Here is an 18726-nt window from a genome sequence, read left to right on the forward strand (position 1 = left end):
CAAACCTGTAAAATCTCAAATGCTCTTTAAGGGGGTGTGAGTTCTCGAGGTTCGATGAGAGATAAGGGGCCAATATAAGGGCCAAGTATCAGCACCCATCACACATCACATGCGCACAACCCCCCGGCACCCCGATCGTCGGAACCCTAATGTCGCCAGTTAGGTTCTCTGGCGATGCTCCGGCGATGGTGCCCAGATGAAGAAAAATGCTGCAACCCTCGGTCCAGTCTGATCTTAGACTGGGAATGAACTCCGTATGCCTAAGTCAACCCACGAAATGAGCATGCGGGTGCTTAGCCGACCAGAGGGGCAGGATGCGTAGGTCGAGGATCAACCGGGTCCCCTTCTGCGTGGTGCCGCAACCTTGGTTCGATCCTATCTTAGACTAGGAATGAACTCTGTATGCCTAAGCCAACCGATGAAATGAGCGGGCGGGCGAGAGGGTGGGCGCCATGCTGGGCAGAGAGGCAGGATGCGCAAGCCGTGCATCGATAGGGTGGTAGGTGGGTTTCGACACATCTTCAAATTTTTGTGTTCCAATGCCATTTTTAAGGCTTGTAAATTCAAACAATGGTCCCTTAAGCCTTCACGTGAAGTTTCTTGGCAAGACGACTCGTTTTCTATTTTGTACGATTTTTGAAACTTTTTGCAGTTCGGGATTTTTTAAAATTTTTTCGGAAGGTGTTTTGGCCCCAAACTTGGTATACGTGATCCTTGTATTTTTGTTGGCATGCACAAAACAATTCAGCTAAAAACTCGAAGTGTACAAGATTTTGTGATCATTTGAAAAAAGTGTCCCCATTTCAGACACTTTAATGGCTACTGGCAGCAAACCTGTAAAATCTCAAATGCTCTTTAAGGGGGTGTGAGTTCTCAAGGTTTCATGAGGGATAGGGGGCCAATATAAGGGCCAAGTACCAGCACCCATAGCACATCATGTTCCCACACCCCTCCGGCCCCCTCGATCGGCGGAACACCAATGCCGCCGGTCAGGTTCTCCGACGATGCTCCGGCGATGGTGCCCCGACGAAGAAAAATGCGGCACCAGCACATGCCCTAGCCCAGCATGTGCTGCCGCAACCCTCGGTCCGGTGCGATCTTAGACTGAGAATGAACTCCGTATGCTTAGATTGGGAATGAACTTTGTATGCCTAAGTTAACCCACGAAATAAGCATGCGAGCGCTAAGCCGACCAGAGGGGCAGGATGCGCAAGCCGGGAATCGACCGAATCCCACTCTACGTGCTGTCGATCCTGCTACCGTAACCCTCGGTCTACTCTGATCTTAGACTGGGAATGAACTCCGTATGCCTAAGCCAACTGACGAAACGAGCGGGTGGGCGGGCGGACGGGCACTACGCCAGCCAGAGAGGCGGGATGCACAAGCCGTGGATCGATAGGGTGGTAGGTGGGTTTGGCACATCTTCATATTTCTACGTGCCAATGCCATTTTATGGCTTGTAAATTCATACAATGGTCCATTAAGCCTTCACGTGAAGTTTCATGGCAAGACGACTCGTTTTCTATTTTTCACGATATTTAAAACTTTTTGCTGTTCGGGATTTTTTAAAATTTTTTCGAAAGGAGTTTTGGCCCCAAACTTGGTAGACGTGATCTTTGTATTTTTTTTTTGGCATGGACAAAAAAATTCAGCTAAAAACTCGAAGTGTACAAGATTTTGTGACCATTTGAAAAAAGTGCCCCCATTTCAGACACTTTAATGGCTACTAGCAGCAAACCTGTAAAATCTCAAATGCTCTTTAAGGGGGTGTAAGTTCTCGAGGTTTGATGAGGGATAGGGGGCCAATATAAGGGCCAAGTACTGGCACCCATCGCACATCATGTGCGCACACCCCCCGACCCCTCGATCGTCGGAACCCCAATGCCCCCGGTTAGGTTCTCCGACGATGCTTCGACGATGCTCCGACGATGGTGCCCCGGTGAAGAAAAATGCGGTACCAACACATGCTCGAGCCCAGCATGTGCTACCACAACCCTCCATTCGGTCCGATCTTAGACTGGGAATGAACTCCGCATGCTTAGACTGGGAATGAACTTCGTATGCCTAAGTTAACCCACGTAACGAGCGTGTGGGCACTCAGCCGGCCAGAGGGGCGAGATGCGTAAGTCGGGGATCGATCGGGTCCCCCTCTACGTGCTACCGATCTTGCTATCGCAACCCTCGGTCCGGTTCAGTCTTAGACTAGGAATGAACTCCGTATGATGAAACGAGCAGACGGGTAGGCGGGCGGGCACTACGCCAGCCAGAGAGACGGGATGCTTAAGCCGTGGATCGATAGGGTGGTATGTTGGTTTAGGCACATCTTCATATTTCTGCGTGCCAATGCCATTTTTATGGCTTGTAAATTCATACAATGGTCCCTTAAGCCTTCATGTGAAGTTTCATGCCAAGACGAGTAGTTTTCTATTTTTCACGATTTTCAAAACTTTTTACGGTTCGAGATTTTTTAAAATTTTTTCGCAAGGTATTTTGGCCCCAAATTTGGTAGACGTGATCCTTGTATTTTTGTTGGCATGCACAAAAAAATTCAGCTAAAAACTCGAAGTGTACAAGATTTTGTGACCATTTGAAAAAAGTGTCCCCATTTCAGACACTTTAATGGCTACTGGCAGCAAACCTGTAAAATCTCAAATGCTCTTTAAGGGAGTGTGAGTTCTCGAGGTTTGATGAGGGATAGAGGGCCAATATAAGAGCCAAGTACTAGCAACCATCGCACATCATGTGCGCACACCCCCCCGGCCCCCCGATCGTCGAAACCCTAATACCGTCGGTCAAGTTCTCCGGTGATGCTCCGACGATGGTACTCGAGAAGAAAAATGTGGCACCAGCACATGCCTGAGCCCAGCATATGCTACCGTAACCCTCGGTCTGGTCCGATCTTTGACTGGGAATGAACTCCGTATCCTTAGACTGGGAATGAACTCCGTATGCCTAAGTCAACCCACGAAATGAGCGTGCGGGCGCTCAGTCGGCCAGAAGGGCGGGATGCTCAAGCCAGGGATCAGTCGGGTCCCCCTCTGCGTGCTGCCAATCCTACTACCACAACCCTCGGTCTGGTCTGATCTTAGAATGGGAATGAACTCCATATGTCTAAGCCAACCGACGAAACGAGTGGGCGGGCGGGCACTACGCCGGCCAAGGAGAAGGGATGTGTAAGCCGTGGATCCATAGGGTGGTAGGTGGGTTTAGGCACATCTTCATATTTTTGCATGCCAATGCCATTTTTATGGCTTGTAAATGCATACAATGGTCCCGTAAGCCTTCACGTGAAGTTTTATGGCAAGACGACTTGATTTCTATTTTTCACGATTTTCAAAACTTTTAACGGTTCAGTATTTTTTAAAATTTTTTCGAAAGGAGTTTTGAACCCAAACTTGGTAGACGTGATCCTTGTATTTTTGTTGGCATGCACAAAAAATTCAGCTAAAAACTCGAAGTGTACAAGTTTGGTGACCATTTGAAAAAGTGTCCCCATTTCAGACACTTTAATGGCTACTGGCAGCAAACCTGTAAAATCTCAATTGCTCTTTAAGGGGGTGTGAGTTCTCGAGGTTTGATGAGGGATAGGGGGCCAATATAAGGGCCAAGTACCAGCACCCATCACACATAACGTGTGCACACCCCCCTTGGACCCCCGATCGCCGGAACCCCAATGCCGTCGGTCAGATTCTCCGGTGATGCTCCAACGATGGTTCCCCGACGAAGAAAAATGCGACACCAGCACATGCCCAAGCCCAGCATGTACTGTCGCAACCCTCGATCTAGTCCGACCTTTGACTGGGAATGAACTCCGTATGTTTAGACTGGGAATGAACTCCGTTTGCCTAAGTCAACCCATGAAACGAGCGTGCGGGCGCTCAGTCGGCCAGAGGGGTGGGATGCGCAAGCTGGGGATCGACCGGGTCCCCCTCTACGTACTACCGATCCTGCTGTCGCAACCCTCGATCCAGTCTGGTCTTAGACTGGGAATGAACTCCATATGCCTAAGCCAATCGACGAAACGAACGAGCAGGCGGGCACTGCACCAGCCAGAGAGACGGGATCCGCAAGCCGTGGATCGATAGGGTGGTAGGTGGGTTTAGGCATATCTTCATATTTCTACGTGCCAATGCCATTTTTATGGCTTGTAAATGCATACAATGGTCCCTTAAGCCTTCACATGAAGTTTCATGGTAAGACGACTCGTTTTCTATTTTTCACGATTTTTGAAACTTTATACGGTTCGGTATTTTTTTAACTTTTTTTTGGAAGGAGTTTTGAACCCAAACTTGGCTGACGTGATCCTTGTATTTATGTTGGCATGCACAAAAAAATTCAGCTAAAAACCCGAAGTGTACAAGATTTTGTGACCATTTGAAAAAAGTGTCCCAATTTCAGACACTTTAATGGCTACTGGCAGCAAACCTGTAAAATCTCAAATGTTCTTTAAGGGGGTGTGAGTTCTCTAGGTTTGATGAGGGATAGGGGGCAATATAAGGGCTAAGTACCAGCAAGCATCGCGCATCATGTGTGCACACCCCCCAGCCCCACGATCGTCGAAACCCCAATGCCGTCGGTCAGGTTCTTCGACGATGCTCCGGTGATGGCACCCCGGTGAAGAAATATGCGACAACAGCACATGCCCGAGCGCAGCATATACTGCCGCAACCCTCGGTCCGGTCTAATCTTAGACTGGGAATGAACTCCGTATGCTTAGACTGGGAATGAACTCCCTATGCTTAGACTGGGAATGAACTTCGTATGCCTAAGTCAACCCACGAAACAAGCGTGCGGGCGCTCAGCCGGCTAGAGGGGCGGGATGCACAAGTCGGGGATCGATAGGGTCCCCCTTTGCGTGCTGTCGATCCTGCTGCCACAAACCTCAGTCCGATTCGATCTTAGACTGGGAATGAACTCTGTATGCCTAAGCCAACCGACGAAACGAGCGGGCGGGCGGGCGGGCACTACGTCGACCAGAGAGACGGGATGCGCAAGCCGTGTATCGATAGGGTGGTAGGTGGGTTTAGGCACATCTTCATATTTTTGCATGCCAATGCCATTTTTACGGCATGTAAATTCATAAAATGGTCCCTTATGCCATGACGTGAAGTTTCATGGCAAGGCGACTCGTTTTCTATTTTTCACGATTTTCAAAATTTTATGGTTCGAGATTTTCTAAAATTTTTTCAGAAGGAGTTTTGGCCCCAAACTTCGTAGATGTGATCCTGGTATTTTTTTTGGCATGCGTAAAAAAATCAGCTAAAAACTCGAAGTGTACAAGATTTGTGTCCACTCGAGAAAAGTGTCCCCATTTCAAACACATTAATGGCTATTGCCAGCAAACCTGTAAAATCTCAAATGCTCTTTAAGGGCGTGTGAGTTCTCGAGGTTTGATGAGGGATAGGGGACCAATATAAGGGCCAAGTGCCAGCACCCACCGGATATCATGTGCGTACACCCCCCGGCCCCCCAATCATCGGAACCTCAATGTCGTCAGTCAGGTTCTCTGACAAATCTCCGGTGATGGTGCCCCGACGAAGAAAAATATGGCACCAGCACATGCCTCAGCCCAACATGTGTTGCCGCAACCCTCGATCTGATCCGATTTTAGCCTGGGAATGAACTTTGTATGCTTAGACTGGGAATGAACTCCGTATGCCTAAGTCAACCCACAAAATGAGCGTCTTAGACTGGGAATGAACTCCGTATGGCTAAGTCAACCCACAACCCATAAAACAAGCGTCCGAACGCTCAACCGGACAGAGAGGCGGGATTCGCAAGCCCGGGATTGGCCAGGTCCCCCTCTGCATGCTACCGATCCTGCTATCGCAACCCTCAGTCCGGTCCGATCTTAGACTGGGAATGAACTCCGTATACCTAATCCAACCGACGAAACGAGCGGGCGGGCGGATAGTTGGGCACTACGTCGGCCAGGGAGATGGGATACGCAAGCCGTGTATTGATAGGGTGGTAGGTGGGTTTACGCACATCTTCATATTTCTAAATGCCAATGCCATTTTTATGGCTTGTAAATTCATACAATGGTCCCTTAATCCTTCACGTGAAGTTTCATGGCAAGACGACTCATTTTCTATTTTTCACGATTTTCAAAATGTTTTACGATTCGGGATTTTTTAAAATTTTTTTGGAAGGAGTTTTGGTGCCAAACTTGGTAGACGTGATCCTTGTATTTTTGTTGGCAGGCGTAAAAAAAATTAGCTAAAAACTTGAAGTGTACAAGATTTGTGTCCACTCGAGAAAAGTGTCCCCATTTCAGACACGTTAATGGCTACTGCCAGCAAACCTGTAAAATCTCAAATGCTCTTTAAGGGCGTGTGAGTTCTCGAGGTTTGATGAGAGATAGGGGGCCAATATAAGGGCCAAGTACCAGCACCCATCGGACATCATGTGCGCACACCCCCCCCGACCCCCACGATTACCGGAACCCCAATGCCGCCGATCAGGTTCTCCGACAAAGCTCCGATGATGGTGCCTCGGCGAAGAAAAATGTGGCACCAGCATATGCCCGAGCCCGCTAAAGAGACTGGGAATGAACTCCGTATGCCTAAGTCAACCCACAAAACGAGCGTGCGGGCGCTCAGCCGGCCAGAGGGCTGGGATGAGCAAGCCGGGGATCGGTCGAGTCCCCCTCTGCGTGTTGCAAATCCTGCTGTCGCAACCCTCGATCCGGTCTGATCTTAGACTGGGAATGAACTCCGTATGCCTAAGCCAACCCACGAAACAAGCGGGCGTATGGGCGGGCACTACGTCGGCTAAAGAGACGGGATGCGCAAGCCGTGTCTCGATACGTTAGTAGGTGGGTTTAGGCACATCTTCATATTTCTACGTGCCAATGCCATTTTCATGGCTTGTAAATTCATACAATGGTCCCTTAAACCTTCACGTGAAGTTTAATGGCAAGACAACTCATTTTCTATTTTTCATGATTTTTGAAACTTTTTACGGTTCGGGATTTTTTAAACTTTTTTGGAAGGAGTTTTGGCCCCAAACTTGGTAGACGTGATCCTTGTATTTTTGTTGGCATGCACAAAAAAATTCAGATAAAAACTCGAAGTGTACAAGATTTTGTGACCTTTTGAAAAAAGTGTCCCCATTTCAGACACTTTAATGGCTACTGGCAGCAAACCTGTAAAATCTCAAATGCTCTTTAAGGGGGTGTGAGTTCTCGAGGTTTGATGAGGGATAGGGGGCCAATATAAGGGCCAAGTACCAGCACCCATCGCACGTCATGTGCGCACACCCCCCGGCCCCCTCGATCGTCGAAAGCCCAATACCGTCGGTCAAGTTCTCCGACGATGCTCCGGTGATGGTGCCCCGACGAAGAAAAATGCGGCACCAGCAAATGCCCAAGCCCAACATGTGCTGCCGCAACCCTCGGTCCGGTCTGATCTTAGACTGGGAATGAACTCCATATGCTTAGAGTGGGAATGAACTCCGTATGCCTAAGTCAACCAATGAAATGAGTGTGCGGGCGCTCAACCGAGGATCGGTCGGGTCCCCAATTGCGTACTCCCGATCCTGTTGCCGTAACCCTCGGTTCGGTCCAATCTTAGACTGAGAATGAACTCCGTATGCCTAAGCCAACCGACAAAACGAGTGAGCGGGCGGGCAGGCGGGCACTACGTCGACCAGAGAGACGGGATATGCAAGTCGTGGATCAATAGGGTGGTAGGGGCCAATATAATGGCAAAGTACCAGCACCCAACGCACATCATGTGCGCACACCCCCCGGCCCCCCCGATCGCCAAAACCCCAATGCCGCTGGTCAGGTTCTCCGACAATGCTCCGACGATGGTGCCTCGACGAAGAAAAATATGGTACCAGCATATGCCCGAGCCCAGCATGTGCTACCGCAACCCTCGTTTCGGTCTGATCTTAGACTGGGAATGAACTCCGTATGCCTAAGTCAACCCACGAAACAAGCGTACGGGCGTTCAGTCTGCCATAGGGGTGGGATGCGTAAGTCGAGGATCGGCCGAGTCCCCTTCTGCGTGCTGTCGATCCTGCTATTGTAACCCTCGGTCCGGTCCGATCTTAGACTGGGAACGAACTCCCTATGCCTAAGCCAACCGATGAAACAAGCGAGCGGGCGGGCGGGCGGGCAGGCACTATGCCGACCAGAGAGACGGGATGCGCAAGCCGTGGATCGATATGGTGGTAGGTGGGTTTAGGCACATCTTCATATTTCTACATGCCAATGCCATTTTTATGGCTTGTAAATTCATACAATGGTCACTTAAGCCTTCACGTGAAGTTTCATGACAAGATGACTCATTTTCTATTTTTCACGATTTTTGAAACTTTTTACGGTTCGGGATTTCTTAAAATTTTTTCGGATGGATTTTTGGCCCCAAACTTGCTAGACGTGATCCTTGTATTTTTGTTGGCATGCATAAAAAAAATTCAGCTAAAAACTTGAAGTGTACAAGATTTTGTGACCATTTGAAAAAAGTGTCCCCATTTTCAGACACTTTAATGGCTACTGGTTGCAAACCTGTAAAATCTCAAATGCTCTTTAAAGGGGTGTGAGTTCTCGAGGTTTCATGAGGGATAGGGGGCCGATATAAGGGCCAAGTACCAACACCCATCGCACATCATGTGCGCACACCCCCCGGCCCCCCTGATCGTCGGAACCCCAATGCCGCCGGTCAGGTTCTCCGACGATGGTGCCACGACGAAGAAAAATGCGGCACCAGCACATCACAAGCCCAGCATGTGTTGTCGCAACCCTCGGTCTGGTATAATCTTAGACTGGGAATGAACTTCGTATGCCTAAGCCAACCAATGAAACGAGCGGGCGGGAGGGCGAGCGGGCACTACGCCGGCCAGAGAGACGGGATTCACAAGCCGTGGATTGATAGGGTGGTAGGTGGGTTTAGGCACATCTTCATAATTTTGCGTGCCAATGCCATTTTTATGGCTTGTAAATTCATACAATGGTCCCTTAAGCCTTCACGTGAAGCTTCATGGCAGGATGACCCGTTTTCTATTTTTAATGATTTTCGTAACTTTTTACGGTTTGGGATTTTTTAGAATTTTCTCGGAAGGATTTTTGAACCCAAACATGGTAGACATGATCCTTGTATTTTTTTTGGCATGCATAAAAAAATTCAACTAGAAACTCGAAGTGTACAAGATTTTGTGACCATTTGAAAAAAGTGTCCACATTTCAGACACTTTAATGGCTACTGGCAGCAAACCTGTAAAATCTTAAATGCTCTTTAAGGGGGTGTGAGTTGTCGAGGTTTGATGAGAGATAGGGGGCCAATATAAGGGCCAAGTACCAACACCCATCGCACATCATGTGCGCACACCTCCCCCTCCGGGCCCCCCGATCGCCGGAACCCCAATGCCGCCTGTCAGGTTCTCCGATGATGCTCCGGCGATGGTGCCCCGACGAAGAAAAATACGGCACCAGCACATCACAAGCCCAGCATGTACAGTCGTAACCCTCGGTTCAGTCTGATCTTAGACTGGGAATGAACTCCATATGCCTAGGCCAACCGATGAAACGAGCGGGCAGGCGGGCGAGCACTACGCCGGCCAGAGAGACAAGATGCACAAGCCGTGGATCGATAGGGTGGTAGGTGGGTTTAGGCACATCTTCATATTTCTGCATGCCAATGCCATTTTTATGGCTTGTAAATTCATACAATGGTCCCTTAAGCCTTCACGTGAAGCTTCCTGGCAAGACGACTCGTTTTCTATTTTTCACGATTTTTGAAACTTTTTACGGTGCGGGATTTTTCAAAATATTTTCGAAAGGAGTTTTGGCCCCAAACTTGGTAGACATGATCCTTGTATTTTTGTTGGCATGCACAAAACAATTCAGCCAAAAACTCGAAGTGTACAAGATTTTGTGACCATTTGAGAAAAGTGTCCACATTTCAGACACTTTAATGGCTACTGGCAGCAAACTTGTAAAATCTCAAATGCTCTTTAAGGGGGTGTGAGTTCTCCAGGTTTGATGAGGGATAGGGGGCTAATATAAGGGCCAAGTACCAGCACCAATCGCACATCATGTGCGCACACCCCCCGGCCCCCCCGATCGTCGGAACCCCAATGCCATCGGTCAGGTTTTCTGGCTATGCTCCGGCGATGGTGCCCCGACGAAGAGAAATGTGGCACTAGCACATGCCCGAGCCCAGCATGTGCTGCCACAACCCTTGGTCCGATCAGATCTTAGACTGGGAATGAATTTCGTATGCTTAGACTAGGAATGAACTCCATATACCTAAGTCAAACCACGAAATGAGCGTGCGGGTGCTCAGCTGGCCAGAGGGGGGATGCGCAACCGGGGATCGGTCGGATCCCCCTCTACGTGCTGTTGATCCTGCTGCTGCAACCCTCGGTTTGGTCTAATCTTAGACTGGGAATGAACTCCGTATGCCTAAGTGAACCGACGAAACGAGCGGGCGGGCGGGCGGGCACTACGCCGGCCAGAGAGACAAGATGCACAAGCCGTGGATCGATAGGGTGGTAGGTGGGTTTAGGCACATCTTCATATTTCTATGCACCAATGCCATTTTTATGGCTTTTAAATTCATACAATGCTCCCTTAAGCCTTCACGTGAAGTTTCATGGCAAGATGACTCGTTTTCTATTTTTCACGATTTTTGAAACTTTTTACGGTGTGGGATTTTTCAAAATATTTTCGAAAGGAGTTTTGGCCCCAAACTTGGTAGACATGATCCTTGTATTTTTGTTGGCATGCACAAAACAATTCAGCCAAAAACTCAAAGTGTACAAGATTTTGTGACCATTTGAAAAAAGTGTCCACATTTCAGACACTTTAATGGCTACTGGCAGCAAACTTGTAAAATCTCAAATGCTCTTTAAGGGGGTGTGAGTTCTCAAGGTTTGATGAGGGATAGGGGGCCAATATAAGCGCCAAGTACCAGCACCAATCGCACATCATGTGCGCACACCCCCCCGGCCCCCCCGATCGCCGGAACCCCAACGCCACCAGTCAGGTTCTCCGGCGGTGCTTCGACGATGGTGCCCCGACGAAGAAAAATGTGGCACCAGTACATGCCCGAGCCCAGTATGTGCTGCTGCAACCCTCGGTCCCATCCGATCTTAGACTGGGAATGAATCATGTATGCTTAGACTGGGAATGAACTCCGTATGCCTAAGTCAACCCATGAAACGAGTGTGCGGGTGTTCAGCCGGCCAGAGGGTCGGGATGCGCAAGTCGAGGATCGATCGGGTCCCTCTCTGCATGCTGCTGATCCTACTGCCGTAACCCTCGGTCCGATCTAATCTTAGACTGGGAATGAACTCCGTATGCCTAAGCTAACCGACGAAATGAGCGGGCGGGCGGGCACTACACCGGCCAGAGAGACGGGATGCGCAAGCCGTGGATTGATAGGGTGGTAGGTGAGTTTAGGCACATCTTCATATTTCTATGTGCCAATGCCATTTTTATGGCTTGTAAATTCATACAATGGTCCCTTAAGCCTTCACGTGAAGTTTCATGGCAAGACGACTCGCTTTCTATTTCTCACGATTTTTGAAACTTTTTGCGGTTTGGGATTTTTTTAAATTTTTTCAGAAGGTGTTTTGACCCCAAACTTGGTAGACGTGATTTTTGTATTTTTTTCTGCATGCACAAAAAAATTCAACTAAAAAGTCGAAGTGTACAAGATTTTGTGACCATTTGAAAAAAGTGTCCCCATTTCAGACACTTTAGTGGCTACTGGCAGCAAACCAGCAAAATCTCAAATTCTCTTTAAGGGGGTGTGAGTTCTCAAGGTTTGATGAGGGATAGGGGGCCAATATAAGGGCCAAGTACCAGCACCCATCATACATCATGTGCGCACACCCCCCGGCCTCCCAATCGTCGGAACCGCAATGTCGCCGGTTAGGTTCTCCGACGATGTTCCGACGATAGTGCCCCGACGAAGAAAAATGCAGCACCAGCACATGCCTGAGCCCAGCATGTGCTACCACAACCCTCAATCCAGTCCAAACTTAGATTGGGAATGAACTTCGTATGCTTAAACTGGGAATGAACTTCGTATGCTTAAGTCAACCTACGAAACGAGCGTGCGGGTGCTCAATCGTCCAGAGGGGCAGGATGCGCAAGCCAGGGATCGACTGGGTCCCCCTCTGCATGTTGCCGATCTTGCTGCCACAACCCTCAGTTCAGTCTGATCTTAGACTGGGAATGAACTCCGTATGCCTAGGCCAACTGACAAAATGAGTGAGTGGGTGGGCGGGCAGGCACTACACCGACTAGAGAAAAGGGATGCACAAGCCGTGGATCGATAGGGTGGTAGGTGGGTTTAGGCACATCTTCATATTTCTACGTGGCAATGCCATTTTTATGGCTTGTAAATTCATACAATGGTCCCTTAAGCCTTCACGTGAAGTTTCATAGCAAGACGACTCGTTTTTTATTTTTCACTATTTTTGAAACTTTTTGCAGTTCGGGATTTTTGAAAATTGTTTTGGAAGGATTTTGGGCCCCAAGCTTGGTAGACATGATCCTTGTATTTTTGTTGGCATGCACAAAAAAATTCAGCAAAAAACTCGAACTGTACAAGATTTAGTGACCATTTGAAAAAAGTGTCCCCATTTCAGACACTTTAATGGCTATTGGCAGCTTACCTGTAAAATCTCAAATGCTCTTTAAAGGGGTGTGAGTTCTCGAGGTTTGATGAGGGATAGGGGCCAATATAAGGGTCAAGTACCAGCACCCATCGCACATCATGTGTGCACACCCCCGGCCCCCTGATCGTCGGAACCCCAATGCCGTCGGTCAGGTTCTCCGACGATGGTGCCCCAACAAAGAAAAATACGGCACCAGCACATGACCGAGCCCAGCAAGTGTTGCCGCAACCCTCGGTCCAATCTGATCTTAGACTGGGAATGAACTCCGTATGCTTAAGTCAACCCATGAAACGAGCGTGCGGGCGCTCAGCCGGCTAGAGGGGCGCAATGCGCAAGCCAGGGATCGGCCGGGTCCCCCTCTAAATGCTGCTGATCCTGCTTTCACAACCCTCGGTTTGGTCTGATCTTAGACTGGGAATGAACTCCGTATGCCTATGCCAACCGACGAAACGAGCGGGCAGGCGGGCGGGCGGGCACTACGCCGGTCAGAGAAACGGGATGCGCAAGTCGTGGATCGATAGGGTGGTAGGTGTGTTTAGGCACATCTTCATATTTTTGCCTGCCAATGCCATTTTTATGGCTTGTAAATTCATACAATGGTCCCTTAAGCCATCACATGAAGTTTCATGGCAAGACGACTCGTTTTCTATTTTTCATAATTTTTGAAACTTTTTACGGTTCAAGATTTTGTAAAATTTTTTCAGAAAGAGTTTTCACCCCAAACTTGGTAGAAGTGATCCATGTACTTTTGTTGGCATGCACAAAAAAATTCAGCTAAAAACTCGAAACGTACAAGATTTTGTGACCATTTGAAAAAAGTGTCCCCATTTCAGACACTTTAATGGCTACTGGCAGCAAACCTGTAAAATCTCAAATGCTCTTTAAGGGGGTGTAAGTTCTCGGGGTTTGATGAGGGATAGGGGGCCAATATAAGGGCCAAGTACCAGCACCCATTGCACATCATGTGCGCACACCCCCCTCGGCCCCCTCGATCGCCGGAACCCCAATGCCGCCGATCAAGTTTTCCGACAATGCTCCAACGATGGTACCCCGAAGAAGAAAAATACGGCACCAGCACATGCCCGAGCCCAGCATGTGCTGTCGCAACCCTCAGCTCGATCCGATCTTAGACTGGGAATGAACTACGTATGCTTAGACTGGGAATGAACCCCAATGCTATCGATCAAGTTCTTCGCTGATGCTCCGGCGATGGTGCCTAAGTCAACCCACAAAATGAGCGTGCGGGCGCTCAGCCGGCCAGAGGTGCGAGATGCACAAGCCGGGGATCGGTCGGGTCCCCCTCTGTGTGCTACCAATCCTGCTACCACAACACTCGGTCCATTCTGATCTTAGACTAGGAATGAACTCCGTATGCCTAAGCCAACCGATGAAACGAGCGGGCGGACGGGCATGCGGGCACTACACCTGCCAGAGAGACGGGATGCGCAAGCCGTGGATCGATAGGGTGGTAGGTGGGTTTAGGCACATCTTCATATTTTTGCATGCCAATGCCATTTTTATGGCTTGTAAATTCAGACAATGGTCCCTTAAGCCTTCACGTGAAGTTTCATGGCAAGATGACTCGTTTTTTATTTTTCATGATTTTCAAAAATTTTTACGATTCGGGATTTTTTTAAAATTTTTTTGGAAGGAGTTTTAGCCCCAAACTTGGTAGACCTGATCCTTGTATTTTTGTTGGCATGCACAAAACTTTTCAGCTAAAAACTCGAAGTGTACAAGATTTTGTGACCATTTGAAAAAAGTGTCCCAATTTCGAACACTTGAATGGCTACTGGCAGCAAACCTGTAAAATCTCAAATGCTCTTTAAGTGGGTGTGAGTTCTCGAGGTTTGATGAATGATAGGGGGCCAATATAAGGGCCAAGTACCAGCACCCATCGCACATCATGTGCGCACACCCCCCCCGACCCCCCCGATCGCCGGAACCCCAATGTCGCCGGTCAGGTTCTCCGGGAATGCTCCGACGATGGTGCCCCGACGAAGAAAAATGTGGCACCAGCACATGCTTGAGCCCAGCATGTGCTACTGCAACCCTCAGTCCGATCCAATCTTAGACTGGGAATGATTTTCGTATGCGGGCCAAGTACCAGCACCCATCACACATCATGTGCGCACACCCCCCCGACCCCCCTGATTGTCGGAACCCCAATGTCACTGGTCAGGTTCTCTTACGATGCTCCGGTGATGGTGCCCCGGTGAAGAAAAATGTGGCACCAGCACATGCGCGAGCCCAGCATGTGCTGTCGCAACCCTCGATTCGATCTTATCTTAGACTGGGAATGAACCCCATATGCTTAGACTAGCAATAAACTTCGCATGCCTAAGTCAACCCACAAAACGAGCGTGCAGGCGCTCAGCCGGCCAGAGTGGCGGGATACGCAAGCTGGGGATTGGTCGGGTCCCCCTCTGCGTGCTATCGATCCTTCTACCGCCAGACTCGATCCGTTCTGATCTTAAACTAGGAATAAACTCTGTATGCCTAAGCCAACCAATGAAACGAGCGGGCGGGCGGGCGTCCGGGCACTACACCGGTCAGAGAGAGGAGATGCGCAAGCCGTGGATCGATAGGGTGGTAGGTGGGTTTAAGCACATCTTCATATTTCTGCATGCCAATGCCATTTTTATGGCTTGTAAATTCATACAATGGTCCCTTGAGCCTCCACGTGAAGTTTCATGGCAAGACGACTCGTTTTCTATTTTTCACGATTTTCAAAACTTTTTACGGTTTAGGATTTTTTAAAATTTTTTCGGAAGGCGTTTTGGCCCCAAACTTGGTAGACGTGATCCTTGTATTTTTGTTGGCATGCACAAAAACATTCAGCTAAAAACTCGAAGTGTGCAAGATTTTGTGACCATTTGAAAAAAGTGTCCCCATTTCAGACACTTGAATGGCTACTGGTAGCAAACCTGTAAAATCTGAAATGCTCTTTAAGTGGGTGTGAGTTCTCGAGGTTTGATGAGGGATAGGGAGCCAATATAAGGGCTAAGTACCAGCACCCATCGCACATCATGTGCGCACACCCCCCCCGACCCCCCCGATCGTCGGAACCCCAATGCCGCCGATCAGGTTCTCCGGCAATGCTCCGACGATGGTGCCCCGACGAAGAAAAATGTGGCACCAGCACATGCTTGAGCCCAGCATGTGCTACCGCAACCCTCGGTCCGATCCGATCTTAGACTGAGAATGAACTTCGTATGCTTAGACTGGGAATGATTTCCGTATGCGGGCCAAGTACCAGCACCCATCACATATCATGTGTGCACACCCCCCCGACCCCCCCGATTGTCGGAACCCAATGTCACCGGTTAGGTTCTCTTGCGATGCTTCGGTGATGGTGCCCCGGTGAAGAAAAATGCGGCACCAGCACATGCGCGAGCCCAGCATGTGCTGCCGCAACCCTCGATTCGGTCTGATCTTAGATTGGGAATGAACTCCGTATGCTTAGACTAGCAATAAACTTCGTATGTCTAAGTCAACCCACAAAACGAGCGTGCAGGCATCCAGTCGGCCAGAGGGGTGGGATACGCAAGCTGAGGATCGGTCGGGACCCCTCTGCGTGCTACCGATCCTGCTACCGCCACACTCGATCCGTTCTGATCTTAGACTAGGAATGAACTCCGTATGCCTAAGCCAACCGATGAAATGAGCGGGCGGGCGGGCGGGCGGGCGGGCACTACACCGGTCAGAGAGAGGAGATGCGCAAGACGTGGATCGATAGGGTGGTAGGTGGGTTTAGGCACATCTTTATATTTCTGTATGCCAATGCCATTTTTATAGCTTGTAAATTCATACAATGGTCCCTAGAGCCTCCACGTGAAGTTTCATGGCAAGACGACTCGTTTTCTATTTTTCATGATTTTTGAAACTTTTTACGGTTCAAGATTTTTTAAAATTTTTTCGAAAGGAGTTTTGGCCCCAAACTTGGTAAACGTGATCCTTGTATTTTTGTTGGCATGCACAAAAACATTCAGCTAAAAACTCAAAGTGTGCAAGATTTTGTGACCATTTGAAAAACGTGTCCCCATTTTAGACACTTTAATGGCTACTGAAGCAAACTTGTAAAATCTCAAATGCTTTTTAAGGGGGTGTGTGTTCTCGAGGTTTGATGAGCAATAGGGGGCCAATATAAGGGCCAAGTAGTAGCACCCATCGCACATCATGTGCGCACTGCCCCCGGCCCCCCCGATCGCCAGAAGCCCAATGTCGTCGGTCAAGTTCTCCGGTGATGCTCCGATGATGGTGCCCCGATTAAGAAAAATACGGCACCAGCACATGCCTGAGCCCGACATGTGCTGCTGCAACCCTCGATCCGGTCCGATCTTAGATTGGGAATGAACTCCGTATGCTTAGACTGGGAATGAACTCCGTATGCCTAAGTCAACTCATAAAACGAGCTTACGGGCGCTCAACCGGCCAGAGGGAAGGGATATGCAAGCCGAGGATCGATCGGGTCCCCCTCTGCGTGCTATCGATTCTACTGTCGCAACCCTAGGTCTAGTCTGATCTTAGACTAGGAATGAACTCCATATGCCTAAGTCAACCCACGAAACGAGCGTACAGTTGCTCAACCGACCAAGGGGCGGGATGCGTAAGCCGGGGATCAGCCAGGTCCCTCTCTGTGTGCTGCCGATCCTGCTGCCGTAACCCTCAATCTGGTCTGATCTTAGACTGGGAATGAACTCCGTATGCCTAAGCCAACCGATGAAACAAGCGAGCGGGAGGGCGAGCGAGCACTACGCCGGCCAGAGAGACGGGATGCGCAAGCCGTGGATCGATAAGATGGTAGGTGGGTTTAGGTACATCTTCATATTTCTACATGCCAATGCTATTTTTATGGCTTGTAAATTCATACAATGGTCCCTTAAGCCTTCACGTGAAGTTTCATTGCAAGACGACTCATTTTCTATTTTTCATGATTTTTGAAACTTTTTACGGTTCGAGATTTTTTAAAATTTTTTCGGAACGATTTTTGGCCCCAAACTTGGTAGACGTGACCTTTGTATTTTTGTTGGCATGCATAAAAAAATTCAGCTAAAAACTCAAAGTGTACAAAATTTTGTGACCATTTGAAAAAGTGTCCCCATTTCAAACACTTTAATGGCTACTGGCAGCAAACTTGTAAAATCTCAAATGTTCTTTAAGGGGGTGTGTGTTTTTGAGGTTTGATGAGGGAAAGGGGGCCTATATAAGGGCCAAGTGCAAGCACCCATTGCACATCATGTGCGCACACCCCCCCTCGGCCCTCCCGATCGTCGGAACCCCAATGCCGCCGGTCAGGTTCTCCGGCGATGCTTCGACGATGGTGCCCTAGCGAAGAAAAATGCGGCACCAGCACATGCCGAAGCCCAGAATGTGCTGTCGTAACCCTCGGTTTGATCTGATCTTAGACTGGGAATGAACTCTGTATGCTTAGACTGTGAATGAACTCCGTATGCCTAAGTCAACCCACGAAATGAGCGTGCGGGCGCTCAGCCGGCCAGAGGGGCAGGATGCCAAGCTGGGGATCAATTGGGTCCTCCTCTGTGTGCTGCTGATCCTGCTGTCATAACCCTCGGTCTGGTCCAATCTTAGATTGGGAATGAACTCCGTATGCCTAAGCCAACCGACGAAACGAGTGGGCGGGCGGGCACTATGCCGGCAAGAGAGACGGGATGCGTAAGCCGTGGATCGATAGGATGGTAGGTGGGATTAGGCACATCTTCATATTTTTGCATGCCAATGCCATTTTTAAGGCTTGTAAATTCATACAATGGTCCCTTAACCCTTCACGTGAAGTTTCATTGCAAGACTACTCGTTTTCTATTTTTCATGATTTTTGAAACTTTTTGTGGTTCGGGATTTTTTTAAATTTTTTCGAAAGGAGTTTTGGCCCCAAACTTGGTAGACGTGACCCTTTTATTTTTGTTGGCATGCATAAAAAAATTCAGCTAAAAACTCAAAGTGTACAAGATTTTGTGACCATTTGAAAAAAGTGTCCCCATTCAGACACTTTAATGGCTACTGGCAGCAAACTTGTAAAATCTCAAATGCTCTTTAAGGCGGTGTGAGTTCTTGAGGTTTGATGAGGGA

Source organism: Durio zibethinus, chromosome 13 (assembly GCF_047325235.1).
Source record: "Durio zibethinus cultivar Kanyao isolate XHJ-2024 chromosome 13, ASM4732523v1, whole genome shotgun sequence".
NCBI lineage: Eukaryota > Viridiplantae > Streptophyta > Magnoliopsida > Malvales > Malvaceae > Durio > Durio zibethinus.